Source organism: Salvelinus alpinus, chromosome 7, assembly GCF_045679555.1.
Source record: "Salvelinus alpinus chromosome 7, SLU_Salpinus.1, whole genome shotgun sequence".
Classification (NCBI taxonomy): Eukaryota; Metazoa; Chordata; class Actinopteri; order Salmoniformes; family Salmonidae; genus Salvelinus; species Salvelinus alpinus.
Genome location: NC_092092.1, coordinates 31,191,124 through 31,205,033, shown reverse-complemented (window position 1 = coordinate 31,205,033; position 13,910 = coordinate 31,191,124). Strand labels below are relative to the sequence as shown.

Genomic DNA, 13,910 nt, shown 5'->3' with positions numbered 1-13,910 from the left:
AATATCTGCTCCGGCCTTTCATCTGTATTTCCAGCACCCAGAAGACCCTCCTTTGTATGAGAGGCTTATTCCATCTTATTCCTTGAGCCTAAGCAGTGATCGTAACTAGTTCTCTTGTTGTGACGGTTTTCAATATGTGGCGCAGTAGGAGAGAGAGAGGTGTATAGCTGGTTTAATGTTAACTGATGATATTTGGAGGTGAGGCCTGAGACTGTGCTACAAGGCCTGGTAAGGCATGCTTTACTGCAAACCAGTTACTGAAAAAACACATGAATTTCACATGTGAAGTGTTCCAAAAACACATGTTTTAATGTGAATTAGCTACGTCTTGTAGTGGTATAGAAAACAGCACCTAAAGTGAAAGTATCAGGTATAGGGTGGGTTAGTCCTAAGGTGTGGCCTTTGTCATTTTATAGATAGTAGGCCTAATTGTAGGAAAGTCAGATATGATATCGGCCCAGACAGTTATTGGAGTGTTACATTACATTTTAACTGTTGACACGATGCACTCAATCATTTATGTACTAATAACAAGAAGAATCACAATGTAATTTTTTTTATTCTTTTGTACTTAGTTTTATTAGCACTTAAACATTAAGTAAAGCTAAAGTTGTAAACAAACACATTGCTCCTGTAACAACTACAGATCAATATAAGATAAAAACACTGCTTGTTTCACTCTAAATTAATTATACTCAAGTACTGTACAATCAGAGATGGTATAACTACTAATAATCACGAATCACCATTTATAAGGTGACCTATTTCTACAATACTGCATCAATACCGAATCTGGTCTCAGGGAATTTTGTGTTATTCTGTACTTAAATCCGAGAATCATTTGGTATGGTTACATAAGACAGATGGTTACTCAAGGCAAAAATTAAAAGTAGGGTGGTTGGTCAGGCGTATAATGCGAAAGTCTAGCAACCCAAAAGTTGAAAGTTTGAATCTCATCAAGGACAACATTAGCATTTGAGCTAATTAGCAACTTTCCAACTACCTACTACTTTTTAGCTACTTTGAAACTACTTAGCATGTTAGCTAACCCTAACCCCTAGCCTAGCTAACGTTAGCGAGCGAGCTAATGTTAGCCACCTAGCAACCTACCTAGAATTCATAACATATCATACGTTTTGATAATTCGTAACGTATTGTACATTTAGCAAATTCATGACATATTGCACGTTTTGCACATTCATAACATTATAATACGAATTGTAATTCGTAACAAATCATACGAAATGGGTAATGGACATCCACTAATTAATACATTAAAAAAACATTATTTAACCTTTATTTATACCATACGAAATGTAACATAACATACTATATGGGGTGTTTCGGATTGACATACAGAATAATACGAAATGCTCTTAGACAAGGTTGCAACACCACTTTTTGCTTTGGCACATACTTAACTGATTTTCCTAGTTAAATAAAGGTTAAGAACAAATTCTTATTTACAATGAATGCCTACTGGGGAACAGTGGGTTAACTGCCTTGACCAGGGGCAGAACAACAGATTTTTACATTGTCAGCTCGGGGATTCGATCCAGGAACCTTTCGGTTACTGGCCCCATGCAACCACTAAGCTACCTGCCGCCCCAGTAGGCTTAAATGTTTTGTGCTCATTGCAGCAGCAGAGGGCACTCTCTATTGGTCTGTCCCGTTCCAGTGGAAAACAGAGCTAAACAAAAACAATTTTGGAACTTCAGAACTTTTTCCGTGGGGTCATCTTAAAGGAGAACAGAGAGGGGTTTGACATTCTGGACATAAAAACAGACCTTCCAAAGAACAAGATACAAAACTAAGGGAATTTCTAATGTATCTTTTTAGAAAAAACACACAACATAAAACCTATCAGCTCTTTCGGGTTAAAATGACATGAGAAAAATTGAGTAGGTCTGTTTTTGTCCACCTCGGAGTGGTTTGTGTTCTCAGACCGAGTCAAACAGAACAACAGCGCAGAAACAAGGCCCACAGTGCTCTGTTCCTAGTGCATCATTGTCCTGTTTACAACTACTGCTGAGTAGTCTTAATGACTTCTGCCATTGCTCATCAGCCTTTATACACACATGGATTCTTCAGGATGGTTGTATAGCAGTCTGTCTGTCCCCTCCAAACTACATTGTTCAGGCAATACCAATACTTTAGAGAGCATCCCTCCTTCCTTGCTTCCTCCCTTGAATCGCTCTTTCCTCCCTTCCTTGAAGGGAGGGAAGGGTGCATTTTATAAGTATTGCAACTGGGCCACTGTCCGCTCCTCCTCAGACAGCCTGTAAGGGCTGGACCCGGGAACCCTGGTATTTAGGCTTTCCACAGCAACAGCAGTGAACGCAGGATAGAACAATCATAAACAGGAAAGTGGCTGGAAGGAGAGAGAAAGAGAGATTTAGCTTTCTAACATAAATTACAGTACCAGTCAAAAGTTTGGACGCAGCAACTCGTTCAAGGGTTTTTCCTTATTTTTCCTATTTTCTACATTGTAGAATAATAGTGAAGACATCAAAACTATTTAATAACACATATGGAATCATGTAGTAACCAAAAAAGTGTTAAACAAATCAAAATATATTTTAGATTCTTCAAAGTAGCCACCCTTTGCCTTGATGACAGCTTTGCACACTTGGCATTCTCTCAACAAGCATCATGAGGAATGCTTTTCCAACAGTGTTCCCACATATGCTGAGCACTTGTTGGCTGCTTCTCCTTCACTCTGTGGTCCATCTCATCCCAAACCATCTCAATTGGGTTGAGGTCAGGTGATCTGATGCAGCACTCCATCACTCTCCTTCTTGTTAAATAGCTCGTACACAGCCTGGAGGTGTGTTTTGGGTCATTTCCTGATAAAAAACAAATTATAGTCCCACTAAGCGCAAACCAGATGGGATGGCATATCGCTGCAGAATGCTGTGGTAGCCATGCTGATCACTGACAGTGTCACCAGAAAAGCAACCCCACACCATCACACCACCTCCTCCATGCTTCATGGTGGGAACCACACATGCAGAGATCATCCATTCACCTGTCTCACAAATACACTGTGGTTAGAACCAAAAATCTAAATTTGGACTCATCAGACCAAAGGACAAATTTCCACTGGTCTAATGTCCATTACTATTGTTTCTTGGCCCAAGCAAGTCTCTTCTTATTATTGGTGTCCTTTAGTAGTGGTTTCTTTGCAGCAATTCAACAACGAAGGCCTGATTCACACAGTCTCCTCTGAACAGTTGATGTTGATGTGTCTGTTAATTAATTGAACTCTGTGAAGGATTTATTTGTGCTGCAATTTCTGAGGCTGATAACTCTAATGAACTTATCCTCTGCAGCAGAGGTAACTCTGGGTCTTGCTTTCCTGTGGCGGTCCTCGCGAGAGTCAGTTTCATCACAGCGCTTGATAGGTTTTGCGACTGCACTTTCAAAGTGAAAGAAACTTTCAAAGTTTTTGACATTTTCCGGATTGCCTGGCCTTCAGCACTAAGTAATGATGACTGTCATTTCTCTTTGCTTATTTGAGCTGTTCTTGCACCAAATAGGGCTATCTTCTGTATACCACACCTACATTGTCACAACACAACTGATAGGCTCAAATGCATTAAGAAGGAAAGTAATTCCACAAATTAAGTTTTAACAAGGCACTCCTGTTAACTGAAATGCATTCCATTTCATGAAGCTGGTTGAGAGAATGCCAAGAGTGTGCAAAGCTGTCAAGGCAAAGGGTGGCTACTTTGAAGAATCTCAAATCTAAAATATATTTTGATTTGTTTAACACTTTTTTGGTTACTACGTGATTCCATATGTGTTATTTCATAGTTTTGATGTCTTCACTATTATTCTACAATGTAGAAAACATATTTTTAATTAAAAAAAAATATCTGGAATGAGTAGGTGTCCAAACTTTTGACTGGTACTGTATGTAAACAGAGACTAACTTGTTGCTCTGCCAATAACAGATTGAAAGGTTGCATGATCAAATTCATTACTGATTACATTAGTGTTGTTGTGATCACTGTAATTCAACTCATGTGGTTTTACCCAGTTATAATTGAAACAGTCACTATGACATACTGTATGTAACATGTTACAATAACTAAGCACTAAGCGAGGCTGAAACAGTTGAATTCTGGAACTGCCTTATGCTCCTTTCAGGTCTACGAGAGGTATCCAAGGGTTGGGGCTATGGACTGGCATGTGCCTAGACTCACCGACGAAGAGGATGATTATGAAGAAGGCCCCCAGCTCCAGCGAGTTGGCCTGCGGGAGGTTCTGTAGTTTAGTCCACACCTTATTTAGGATGTCCAACACCTCCTCCCTTACCTCCATCTTGGATTCCCCTGGTCAAGTCACACACAGAGGGAGACTGGGGATGGATCCAAATAGCTTTGGGGTAATGTTTTGAACTTATGGCACTGCACCTAAGGGGAGGATTAGGGTACAAAGACATGGAGAGAATTAGAGGATGTTTGCATCACGAGAGATTGTTGGTGGTGCTCATGCACGCATGCATACACTTTAGGCACGCACACACTTCCTATAAGAACTGACTTCCGGCGCCGAAAAGAGATGGCCGCCTCGCTTCGCGTTCCTTGGAAAATATGCAGTATTTTGTTTTTTTATGTGTTATTTCTTACATCGGTACCCCAGGTAATCTTAGGTTTCATTACATACAGTCGGGAGGAACTACTGAATATACGATTAACGTCAACTCATCATCGTTCCTACCAGGAATATGACTTTCCCGAAACGGATCCAGTGTTTTGCCTTCCACCCAATACAATGGATCTGATCCCAGCCGGCGACCCTGTGCGACGCCGTAAAAGGGGCAAACGAGGCGGTCTCGTGGTCAGGCTTCGGAGACGGGCACATCGCGCTCCACTCCCTAGCATACTACTCGCCAATGTCCAGTCTCTTGACAATAAAAGGTTGATGAAATCCGAGCACGGGTAGCATTCCAGAGAGACATCAGGGATTGCAACGTGCTCTGCTTCACGGAAACATGGCTAACTCAAGAGACGCTAACGGAGTCGGTGCAGCCAGCTGGTTTCTTCATGCATCGCGCCGACAGAAACAAACATCTTTCTGGTAAGAAGAGGGGCGGGGGGGTATGCCTTATGATTAACGAGACGTGGTGTGATCATCATAACAACACACAGGAACTCAAGTCATTCTGTTCACCTGATCTAGAACTCCTCACAATCAAATGTCGACCGCATTATCTACCAAGGGAATTCTCTTCAATCATAATCACAGCCGTATATATTCCCCCCCAAGCAGACACATCGATGGCCCTGAACGAACTTTATCTGACTCTTTGTAAACTGGAAACCACACACCCTGAGGCTGCATTCATCGTAGCTGGGGATTTTAACAAGGCTAATCTAAAAACAAAACTCCCTAAATTCTATCAGCATATCGATTGTGCTACCAGGGCTGGAAAAACCCTAGATCATTGTTATACTAATTTCCGCGACGCATATAAGGCCCTCCCCCGCCCCCCTTTCGGAAAAGCTGACCACGACTCCATTTTGTTGATTCCAGCCTACAAACAGAAACTAAAACAACAAGCTCCCGCGCTCAGGTCTGTTCAACGCTGGTCCGACCAATCTGAATCCACGCTTCAAGACTGCTTCGATCACGCGGATTGGAATATGTTCCGCATTGCGTCCAACAACAATATTGACGAATATGCTGATTCGGTGAGCGAGTTCATTAGGAAGTGCATTGACGATGTCGTACCCACAGCAACGATTAAAACATTCCCAAACCAGAAACCGTGGATTGACGGCAGCATTCGCGTGAAACTGAAAGCGCGAACCACTGCTTTTAACCAGGGCAAGGTGACCGGAAGCATGACCGAATACAAACAGTGTAGCTATTCTCTCCGCAAGGCAATCAAACAGGCTAAGTCCCAGTACAGAGACAAAATCGAGTCGCAATTCAACAGCTCAGACACAAGAGGTATGTGGCAGGGTCTACAGTCAATCACGGATTACAAAAAGAAAACCAGCCCCGTCGCGGACCAGGATGTCTTGCTCCCAGACAGGCTAAACAACTTTTTTGCCTGCTTTGAGGACAATACAGTGCCACTGACACGGCCCCCTACCAAAACCTGCGGGCTCTCCTTCACTGCAGCCGAGGTGAGTAAAACATTTAAACGTGTTAACCCTCGCAAGGCTGCAGGCCCAGACGGCATTCCCAGCCGCGTCCTCAGAGCATGCGCAGACCAGCTGGCTGGTGTGTTTACGGACATATTCAATCAATCCTTATCCCAGTCTGCTGTTCCCACATGCTTCAAGAGGGCCACCATTGTTCCTGTTCCCAAGAAAGCTAAGGTAACTGAGCTAAACGACTACCGCCCCGTAGCACTCACTTCCGTCATCATGAAGTGCTTTGAGAGACTAGTCAAGGACCATATCACCTCCACCCTACCGGACACCCTAGACCCACTCCAATTTGCTTACCGACCCAATAGGTCCACAGACGACGCAATCGCAACCACACTGCACACTGCCCTAACCCATCTGGACAAGAGGAATACCCATGTGAGAATGCTGTTCATCGATTACAGCTCAGCATTTAACACCATAGTACCCTCCAAACTCGTCATCAAGCTCGAGACCCTGGGTCTCGACCCCGCCCTGTGCAACTGGGTCCTGGACTTCCTGACGGGCCGCCCCCAGGTGGTGAGGGTAGGTAACAACATCTCCACCCCGCTGATCCTCAACACTGGGGCCCCACAAGGGTGCGTTCTGAGCCCTCTCCTGTACTCCCTGTTCACCCACGACTGCGTGGCCATGCACGCCTCCAACTCAATCATCAAGTTTGCGGATGACACTACAGTGGTAGGCTTGATTACCAACAACGACGAGACGGCCTACAGGGAGGAGGTGAGGGCCCTCGGAGTGTGGTGTCAGGAAAATAACCTCACACTCAACGTCAACAAAACAAAGGAGATGATTGTGGACTTCAGGAAACAGCAGAGGGAGCACCCCCCTATCCACATCGACGGGTCAGTAGTGGAGAAGGTGGAAAGTTTTAAGTTCCTCGGTGTACACATCACGGACAAACTGAATTGGTCCACCCACACAGACAGCGTTGTGAAGAAGGCGCAGCAGCGCCTCTTCAACCTCAGGAGGCTGAAGAAATTCGGCTTGTCACCAAAAGCACTCACAAACTTCTACAGATGCACAATCGAGAGCATCCTGTCGGGCTGTATCACCGCCTGGTACGGCAACTGCTCCGCCCACAACCGTAAGGCTCTCCAGAGGGTAGTGAGGTCTGCAGAACGCACCACCGGGGGCAAACTACCTGCCCTCCAGGACACCTACACCACCCGATGTCACAGGAAGGCCATAAAGATCATCAAGGACAACAACCACCCAAGCCACTGCCTGTTCACCCCGCTATCATCCAGAAGGCGAGGTCAGTACAGGTGCATCAAAGCAGGGACCGAGAGACTGAAAAACAGCTTCTATCTCAAGGCCATCAGACTGTTAAACAGCCACCACTAACATTTAGCGGCCGCTGCCAACATACTGACTCAACTCCAGCCACTTTAAAAATGGGAATTGATGGAAATTATGTAAAAATGTACCACTAGCCACTTTAAACAATGCCACTTAATATAATGTTTACATACCCTACATTACCCATCTCATATGTATATACTGTACTCTATATCATCTACTGCATCTTGCCATCTTTATGTAATACATGTACCACTAGCCACTTTAAACTATGCCACTTTATGTTTACATACCCTACAGTACTCATCTCATATGTATATACCGTACTCTATACCATCTACTGCATCTTGCCATGCCGTTCTGTACCACCACTCATTCATATATCTTTATGTACATATTCTTTATCCCTTTACACTTGTGTGTGTGTATAAGGTAGTAGTTGTGGAATTGTTAGGTTAGATTACTTGTTGGTTATTACTGCATTGTCGGAACTAGAAGCACAAGCATTTCGCTACACTCGCATTAACATCTGCTAACCATGTGTATGTGACTAATAAAATTTGATTTGATTTGATTTGATTTGATTTGAACTTTCCTGAATGATATCTTTCATTCCTCACATCTATAACTGTGAACTTTTTGTGTGTTTCTTTAGGTAAAAGACAGTATTATGTGTTTGCATGAAACTCGCCCTTGACAAAATAGCCCTTTAACTCCACCCTAACCCTTCTAGTCAACTATGCAATTTGTTCTGGATGCTCTACAATTACTCTCCACCATCTATGTTTTATGTATATTTATATTATTCTCTATATTACATGCATTACATCTCACCCCTCTAATCAGGCTGCTGATGCGTGTGTTTATTTGTGTGTGTGTGTGTGTGTGTGTGTGTGTGTGTGTGTGTGTGTGTGTGTGTGTGTGTGTGTGTGTGTGTGTGTGTGTGTGTGTGTGTGTGGGTGTGTTTGTCTGTGGGTGTGTAATGTGTGTGAGAAGTCCTGGTGTAGCTGGAACTGTCCATACTGTCATTTAATTATAACCCGTCCAGACTATTTCAGGATTGGCATTTCAGACTGGGCTCTGTCATCAGCTACAGCAGCTGTGTGTGGGCTATCCAACGCATGTTGATACTAGACTCAAATGTGTGTGTGTGTGTACAGTACATGCTTCCTTTGCACTTATCTAGTTCTCTAATCACTTATCTTTGTGAGAAGCTGCTAGGCACTGAAGCCACATTATGTGGTGTTGTGTGGCACGAACTACCCAGTTACACCACTGTGTCAAATATCTGATGCAGCAACACAACAATCTGCATGTGCACTGTTTCCTCTACTGTTACTGTAACTTACAGACTAACTGTCTGGGCAGTCTGCTCATTGGTCTTGTGATCTCCCTTATTGTTTCTTAAACGGTACCATCCCTGTACGAAGATGTTTATATGGAGTTATTCACTATACTCTGATATTACAAGTAGGTTGTGTTCCCGTCTTCATCACTAAGCTTTCCATCATTTTTTCCCATCAGACAAGTCCTCAACTGGCAGCTTCATTAAATAGTACCTGCAAAACACCAGTCTCAATGTCAGCAGTGAAGAGGCGACTCTGGGATGCTGGCCTTCTAGGCAGAGTTACAAAGAAAAATACATATCTCAGACTGGCCAATAAAAAGAAAAGATTAAGATGGGCAAAAGAACACAGACACTGGACAGAGGAACTCTGTTGATGTTGAGACTGGTGTTTTGTGGGTACTATTTAATGAAGCTGCCAGTTCAGGACTTGTGAGGCATCTGTTTCTCAAACTAGACACTAATGTACTTGTCCTCTTGCTCAGTTGTGCCTCCCACTCCTCTTTCTATTCTGGTTAGCGCCAGTTTGCACTGTTCTGTGAAGGGAGTAGTACACAGCGTTGTACGAGATCTTCAGTTTCTTGGCAATTTCTCGCATGGAATAGCCTTCATTTCTCCGAATAAGAATAGACTGACGAGTTTCAGAAGAAAGGTCTTTGTTTCAGGACATTTTGAGGCTGTAATTGAACCCACAAATGCTGACGCTCCAGATATTCATCTACTCTGAAGAAGGCCAGTTTCATTGCTTCTTTAATCAACACAACGGTTTTCGACTGTGTTAACATAATTGCAAAAGGGTTTTCTAATGATCAATTAGACTTTTAAAATGATAAACTTGGATTAGCTAACACAACGTGCCATTGGAACTCAGGAGTGAAATCAGCTGTTTCCAGCTACAATAGTCATTTACAACATTAACAATGTCTACGCTGTATTTCTGATCAATTTGATGTTATTTTAATGGACAAAAAATGTGCTTTTCTTTCAAAAACAAGGACATTTCTAAGTGACCCCAAACTTTTGAACGGTAGTATATATACTGTATTCTATTCTACTGTATTTTAGTCATTGCCACTCCAACATTGCTTGTCCTAATATTTATATATTTCTTAATTCCATTCTTTTACTTTTAGATTTGTGTGTATTGTTTGTGAATTGTTAAGATATTAGATATAAGATATACTGCGCTGTTGGAGCTAGGAACACAAGTATTTTGCTACACCCTCAATAACATCTGCTAAATATGTGTATGTGACCAATAACATTTGATTTGCCAGGGTTACTCTGAGGAATGACCTGACCTCTACTGTTTCTCTCCCCCTCTTCTCTCTCTCTGTCTGTCTATCTCACTCTATCCTACCCCCATCTCATTATTTTCTCTATCCTCTCCCCCCACCCTGGCTCTCTCCCCTTTCTCCCATTCAATCTGTCCTGGGCCCCTCTCCTGGTTCATGTTACTTTACGTGAATGTCTGAAGAGACCCCAAAGGTTTCACTGAAAGCCAACTTTATTCCCTGAATATCTGCAATGCTGAAAAGTTCTGAAAGTCATATTCAAACATATACTGTTTTCATATAACAAGCAATTGTCAACCACTACAGTTTGTATTTTATCTTAGCAATTGAACATGTTTATGTCCAACAGACATTGAAAAAACAAGTGTAAACGATATACAAAGAAATAAAACATCACTGACAGGGCAACTTTACTGTATCAAAAATCTTACCTTTGGAGGTGAATTAGTTTGGCAATGTGTCATTCTCTCCAACTTCAGTACAGAGTTGATCCACTTCTCTCAAAGTTTCTCAAATGTCCATTAAAAACTCTCTCTTTCACCATCCCCCTCTTCTTATTCCTATACTTTGTGTGGTCTCCTCTACGCTGTTTCACCTCATCTAATTAGCTTATTCCAGTTTTCCAGACTGAAAGATTTTATTTTGTCCTTTTAAAGGTTCTGTATCTTTAGTTCACTGGGTTGTCAGTTGTCAGTATGGCAGTTTCCAGCAGTTTCTCTCTTTAAAAGTCTGTGTTCACTGTCTGCTTCTTTGTGCTGCTCTCGTCTTCTGAGAGAGTCTGTGTACCTCCTCTACTATGCTCTCTCTCCTTAGTCTTTTGCACTGGCAGTAAGTCTCTCCCCTTTCTCTGCCTCCACTCCCCCTCCGTCGCTCTCTTCTGGCGCCGTCTTTCCACACTCATTCACTCTCACTCTGTTTTTTTTGTTTCCCTCACACACCCCCTCTCACTCTACACCTCTCTCTCACTCTCTATCTCTGGAGGCCAGCTGCTCTTGTTGCCCTGCCTCCTTTTTTGTGTTTGGTCACTGTGGAGACCAAGCTCCTTTTACCGCATAAGAACAAGGGATGAGGGATGTGTGTGTGTGTGTGTGTGTGTGAGCATTTGTGTGCGTGTGTGCGTGTGTGCATGTTTCGTCCGTCTGGTCGTCTGCCAGCTGACACATGCATTCCTCAAGTGCGGGACTGTGTGTGTGTGTGTGTATTAGTTATTGATTTCATTAGTCCCCTTGCACTTCTCAATGTCAGCATGATACTTTAGTGAGTGCTGCAGTCTACGACCATGGATCTAACAACACCCCAGTCAACTCCAAGAAGCACAGTAAAGGTGGAACTGTTTTTCCGAATTGTTTTGTATTTTAACTCAATAAAAGCTCCCCTGTGTTCCTCCTTTATTTACTGTTCCATCTGATGTATTGGAGGTGTGGTCTCCTTCACTACGGAAGGGTTCCAGTAAGAATGGAACCGAGAACAATGTGGCTTCTCCTCTGGTCTGTTTGTGTTTGTTCTCCGTAATAGAGCCCTGGGCTACAGGGAGTGAGGGGTGTGTGTTGGTCAGTCAGAGGCAGACCTTTCAAAGAAAGTATCCAAATGTTTATTTACATCCCCTTTTACTTTCTATTGTTGTTAAATGTGGGAAAATGTGAAAGAATGTTAAGCGGGAAAGAATTCCCCATATGTCGTTTTTTATAGAATGCCTCCATTGTTCTTAAATGCCTGTTTGTTCTATGCATTTCCATTTAAACACAGGATTGCATGACCATGGTACTAATTGACGTATTACATCTTGGCACTTTCTCTGGCAAAGCCACAGTCATGGACATGAATAATGGTCTCTCCTCCTCTGCCGTTCTCATCCTTTCATAGCGTCATGTCGTTATGTCATTGCCAAACCCACTGTCATCGATAGAACAGGGAGAGGTGGTGTGAATGTGGCTATTCCAACGACGGAAAACGTACTGTATGTGAGCGTGTGTCTGCCATCCTTCATGGTAAATACTGTTTTCAGTTCTGTTTGCCTACTCACTGTACTGTTGCGTAACCAATTGGAAGACGGACACCGCAGCTCAGTGGAAAGAATAGATGGAACACTTTTCTCACAGAATAACAGCTGGAGAAGAAAGTGAAGGGAGAGAATGAGAGGTTTCAGGTAATGCTAAATACTGAAACCTCAATTCAAATTCATAGATATTACAGACAGTTGTAAGAATCTACAATGGAAAGAGTGGGGTTGAAAGGTTCAATCGAGGTAACAATAAAGATACAGAATGCTCATTCAAATTCATGGCCATCACCGACAACAACCAATTAGTTGTAACAATGCAGAGCAACAATAGGCTGATCTGCATTGACCTCTGTGTGATCAGGTCAGTTTGGGGTGAATGGAAGCCACAGCAGCAGTAGCAGCAGACTGTTGAGTTGAATCAGTATCATCCAGGCTTTTGTCTGGGCCAGACCGTGGCGGTTACACGATACCCTCTTAACTCTTTAACCTCTGACGCACTCACACACACTGGGCCTCTGAGACGTACTGCCCAGGCAGGGTGCGTGTGAGAATGGAGGGGGTGCTGGGGGGTTCTCTGTGTGTGTGTGCATGAGTGCAAGTACTAGTATGCTTCTAAGTGTGTGTGTGTGTGTGTGTGTGTGTGTGTGTGTGTGTGTGTGTGGTAGGAGGCCAGTGAGGTGGGGGCAGGGTTGTATAAAGCCTGTCTTTGTGCAGGTGGTCCCGGCCCTCTCTAGCTCCTTTGAGTTTCCAGTCTGCTCTGGACAATGCTGTCCCTGTATGCAAAGCCTGAGTCCACAGTATGGTCTATACCAGAGCCTGAGTCCACAGTCTGGTCTATACCAGAGCCTGAGTCCACAGTCTGGTCTATACCAGAGCCTGAGTCCACAGTCTGGTCTATACCAGAGCCTGAGTCCACAGTCTGGTCTATACCAGAGCCTGAGTCCACAGTCTGGTCTATACCAGAGCCTGAGTCCACAGTCTGGTCTATACCAGAGCCTGAGTCCACAGTCTGGTCTATACCAGAGCCTGAGTCCAGAGTCGGGTCTATACCAGAGCCTGCTGAAGTGAATTTGGTTCCAACTGTAGCCATCATGGTGATTAATGGTAAAGAACCAAATGGACTCAACGCTCAGGCTTCACCCAAAGTTGTGAGGATGATTTGGGACCAGACACACCCAGCCTACGTAGGCCAGAAAGTCTTCATGAAACACGGAGCATAAGGAGGAAGACAATAGAATGATCAAATGTACATACTGTATACCGTTACATCTAATAGTAGGGTAGATTCTATTGCTGACTCTTTTAGCACTCTCTCCTTCCAAGTCTCCTTCCTTCCTTACTTGGGTATCCTTTCCTCTGCTGTATCGAGAAATAGGCAGAGTGGGCAGGGTACATGGATACTTAGTAAAGTTCTGTCTCATGTTGTATTAATGACGTTGTGATGACAGTCAGGGTTCAGCCAGGACTGATCGAAAGGCAGGCTATTGGTTGTATAATCTATTAATCATGTATGAATATGTAATACAGTCTGAATCATAATGTGAGGAAGTGTCCCCTGTGATCTGTTTACTCATGGTGTCAGTGTGACAGTCTACCAGGCTGTTACTGAAGGAGTCATGTAGCCTGTTGGTACTGTGGGGTAGATTGGGGAAGTGCCACATCCTGTATAGCCAAGGCGCACACACATACACATACACAGACACACAAACACACTTCTCTCCTTCCTTCCTTGCTGTGGGACCCTTTACTGGGCAGAGAGAGAGAGAGAAATGTAAAATGATGCTGCATGAAAAGACTAC

The 13,910-nt window shown here is 43.4% G+C and overlaps 1 long non-coding RNA gene across 1 annotated transcript; it reads right to left on the bottom strand.

Moving 5' to 3' along the window:
• Window positions 1-540: 540 nt before the first annotated feature.
• Window positions 541-10,988, bottom strand: LOC139580796 (uncharacterized). Its single transcript, XR_011676101.1, has 3 exons — window positions 10,541-10,988; window positions 4,209-4,418; window positions 541-2,371 (listed from the first exon to the last, which is right to left on the bottom strand). It is a non-coding gene; the product is annotated as an uncharacterized lncRNA (long non-coding RNA).
• Window positions 10,989-13,910: the final 2,922 nt, after the last annotated feature.